This window comes from Pteropus vampyrus, unplaced genomic scaffold (assembly GCF_000151845.1).
Source record: "Pteropus vampyrus isolate Shadow unplaced genomic scaffold, Pvam_2.0 Scaffold33, whole genome shotgun sequence".
Taxonomy (NCBI): Eukaryota; Metazoa; Chordata; class Mammalia; order Chiroptera; family Pteropodidae; genus Pteropus; species Pteropus vampyrus.
In genome coordinates this window covers 4186690-4191203 of record NW_011888814.1, presented here as the reverse complement: position 1 = coordinate 4191203, position 4514 = coordinate 4186690, and the positions used below count along the sequence as shown (strand labels likewise).

The 4514-nt window shown below is 32.7% G+C and overlaps 1 pseudogene; it reads left to right on the top strand.

Moving 5' to 3' along the window:
• Positions 1–3989: 3989 nt before the first annotated feature.
• LOC111737994 lies at positions 3990–4108 on the top strand (annotated as a pseudogene).
• Positions 4109–4514: the final 406 nt, after the last annotated feature.

Below are 4514 nucleotides of genomic sequence, written 5' to 3'. Positions count from 1 at the left end.
GGTGTCCAATCTTCTGCTGATGTAAAAGATGGTAGAAGATCTTGAAAAGCTTGAGTTCCTAACCATGTCGGGAGATGTGAAAGGCCTGGGCAAAATTATCACAGCCCTCCTCTGCTTCCCAAACTATTTGAGTTCAGCAGCATTTAGCTCATGCAAAGGACACATTTATAGCAACTTCCCCCACGCCTGGCACATAATAGATGTTCTGTAAATATTTTTGGAAAATGATCAGAAAAATGAGAAATAATAAAATACTTGAATCTACAGGAAAAGAAGTCTTTCAAGCCTTAGATAAAAGCCCACTGATTTACAATGATGAAGAAATAATATTTTCTAATTTAACAGACTTGGTCATCTGTGTCCCTAGATTGCAGAAAACAACCTTTAAGAAAGACCAAATGGACTCTTGTTAGAGCTGATGCTGAGAAAAATAGCTAATAAAAGACCTACACCTAGAAAAATAGGGTCTTGTGTTCACAGTAAAACTGGAAAAATTTAAATTTATCACTGGGTTCCATAACAGAAGTTATATTTTGTTCTGCATACTGTACTTAAAGGGCCAGGAGAATATCTAATTTACATTAAAAAGACATGACTTAAATATCTAAAAGGCTTAAATATAACTGAATTATTAATCCCTTAACTATTATAAAATTTTAATTATGGGAAATAATTTGTTTTCTGATAAAATTATGTAGATGAAACGATGGTCTTTTTTTTTTCCTACATGAATTTAAAACTCCTAGTCCTAGAGCAGGTACGTATTCTCCATTCCCAATAAAACCCGGTCATTGCCACATTTCTTCCTGTTACCATTCTAGCAGTGGGTTGAACACCAGTCAATGTTAGCTCCCGACTCCTGAGGGCTTCTGAAGCTTGCATGCTGACTCTGTAATTAAAAGCCTATGCGAGGAAGCAACTGTCAGCTCAAGCCTTTCTTCCTACTGTTAAATGTCTGTCAACTCAAGGATTTATTTTTTTTTAATATGAGAAAATGTCAGTTGCCATCTGAAATAAATTTTTTGATGATTCAAGCAAACATTGAATGCCTGATGGTTAAATAAGAAAAATACAAAAAATACAGCATTGATTTGAAAGCAGTTCCTTTCACAATGGGAAAAAGGATCTACCAAAGAACTCAGATCATAAACGTTACATATTCCTATTTTGTAAATAAAAGAATACATACACACATTATATATATGTGTATTCATGTGTGTGCGAGTGTGTATATATATATATATATGTATATATATATATATATATATATATATATACATATATATATATATATATGTTTTAGGGTTAGTATTTTTTAGTAGAAGAGCCTAGAATAGAAAAAACACAGGATCTCTTATTATTACATCCCTTCCTGTAAACATGAAAACATTCTTAGTGGGAAAATAACATAAAGTTTAGTTACAAAGATGATATTTATTTATCATGAGCTTTAACACTTGATCAAACAACAGTATGCCTATCCTAATTTCATGCCAAAAGCACAGGCTAATATATTTTAATTCAGAAAAAAATTGTTAGTTGACATGTTATGAATATATGCCCGTGGAGATATTTCTTTACCAAATTCATTCATGCGTTTGAGTATGCCTTATCTACATTTATTTATAAACGCCCAACTTATCATTTTGATGGAGACAGAATAATGGTAATAGCTCATTTCACACTTGTGGACCCATCAACTAAATCTTCTGCCACACAGATTCCCATCAATTACTTCGGGAAGTCCCATGAATAACATATGTTCTCAAACAACTCTAATTTTGTAAGACTTCACCGCTTCCATGTCGTATTTCTTCCCCTTGGAGTCTTTCCTGGAAAGAACTAAGTACGGCCCTGGACGCTAACATTCTCATGGTGCTTTGGCTCTGCCATTTTCACCTGTTCTTCCTGAAAATAGGTGATTCTTTTTTTGTGCACATTCCTTCTCCCATACAAGTTTTGGCTGGAGACTTACAGCACGCTGTTCCTTCCACTTCCTCCTTCCCTTTTCTATCCTACCTGAGCTCTTCTGGCTCTGGAGACTTCTTCCTCTGTTATTGTAAACAAGCCTCATGCAAAACAACTAATCTAGATGAATCCCTTAGGATCTGCCCAGAAGAACTCGTTCGAACCTTAAGTCACAAGGGAGGTAGACTGTGCATAATCATTCCTTCAACAAGCATTTATTGAGACTTTTCAAAATGTCCAATGCATCACTTAAAAAAGCTATATAGGATGAATAATGCTGACTGGATGCGAAGACAGATAAGCACACTAAAGTAAGAGGAACATTACGTTTAGAAACTATATTAGAAATAAATATGGTTTATTTCTAAACTAGATGAGTAGCAGTAGCAGTACATGCCAGATTATATCCAGTTGCTCCTTTTATGGATTGCCTCTAGATGACTTTCATCACAAACAGCAACAATTCCACCTTTATGTCATAGTTTTATGAATATATCTAGCCGTCTATTTGAGAAGTATACTCAACAAATCCAGTTAATAGTTAATACCACTCTAAGATCACTCAATTGCTAAAGAAAGTGGCAGATACTAAGTTTTTATTTGCAGACTGAAATAAACTACTACATTTTTACCCCCCAAAGCAAGAAGTAGAGATTACTAGATTGTAATCTCTTTCTTATACAACGAATAAAAATGTTTTAGACCTCCTGCCATATAAAAGAAACTATAGTAGGCATTTTAATGCATTACAAAAATAAAAATGAAGTCACTAACCTAAAGATACTTACCATCTATTTGGGAAGGAAAACTTATATATATACACATGTACATATACATGTATATAGACATATACTATAGACATATACTATATCTCAAGTTTATAGAATCGAGATATATATGTACATATGTATGTATATATATATATGTGTGTATATATATATGCACACATATACATATATCAATATGTATATATATATAAACACATGTACATATACATGTATATAGACATATACAGGTTTATAGAATCGATAAAGCTATGGAAATTTAGAGTTTTAAAAAAAATACGTACATCTTCCTAATACAAGAGCATAAACCCTCATTAGTAACTTCAGAGATAAAGTCTGTGATCTTAATCTTTTGCCAAATTTCTATGTAGCTTATTGAAACTGACTAGTTGAGACCTTGTCCTAGATATATGAATTTCATTTTTTTCGAAATAAGAATATAGTTTCTTTGAAATACATTCCTGTTTGCCTGTTTGTTTAATAGGTAATGAATGTACTTGACATATTATTCAAAAGATAAAATACATAAACAGTGAAAGATAAATCCGAATCTTTTTTCTCTTCCTTGGTTACCAGGCTCCCCTCCTCTGAGCCAGTACTTTTACCAGTTTCTTGTGTATCTTTCTAGAGAAATAGTAAGCCTTTACAAAGGATACATACATACTCTGCTTTTTGATAAAAATAGCATTCTATGCACACTTTTGCACCAGTTTAATTCACTAAATATTATAACAATGTTATGATATTTATGATATTTCCATATCAGCCCATATAAAAGTGAATATTCCATAATGCATTTAATCAGTTCCCTATTGGGCATTTGTTCCCCAAATCTTACTAGTATAAACAATGCTTTACATAAAGGGATGTGCATTTTAAATTTTGATAGATACAGTCAATTTCCCTTCAGCAATAAATTTCTTTAATGGAAATCACTTATGAGAATATCATATCCATGGAAGATGTTTCTACCTTGATATAATGAAGCTTCTTGTTCTTTAGAGATGTAAATATGCTTGTCTCGATGAGAAGTAGCACTTAGAATGTAGTACATTCATTGGAAATTACAAAAAGAACACAAGGAGGATGGAAAGTTACTTGCTCCCATCTACTCCATAAAAATTAATTAACCCAGTGTGCAGATGTTTCTATGAATTAAATTCTTTTTGCTTTTACTCTGATTTCCAGAGTCATTATCATTCTTGGGATGGGCTGAAGATTTTAAAATACTTTTAAGTCTATAGCCATGCTACCCTGAACAAGCCCGATCCCATCTGATCTCGGAAGCTAAGCAGGGTTGGGCCTGGTTAGTACTTGGATGGGAGAACACCTAAGAAGACCAAGTGCTGTAGGCATAAAAAGTGAAAAATAAAAAAATAAGGGATTATAAACTGACAAGGTCCTTGCAATCTATTAGGTCAACCAAGGGTTGCCTCGCCTAAAAAAAATAATAATAATAATTAATTTAATTTAATACTTTTAAATAATTTTTATAAAGTGTCAATAGTAAAGTTCATGGTTTTTAGCAAATACCAAATACCAGGGATATATAGATCTTCAAGCAAGCTAAACATTCATTTTCTCAAATGAGAGCCAAGTAATTTAAAGCCTTACATTTTAAAACTTTAAAGCTATATCTATAACTAGAGAGATAAAGCCAAAATAACTCAAGAACTATGTCAAATGTAGCATTCATCTTTAAAATTAGCCACAGTCCATAGAGTATAACAGTTGGGGGACATATTTGGGGGACAAATTTGA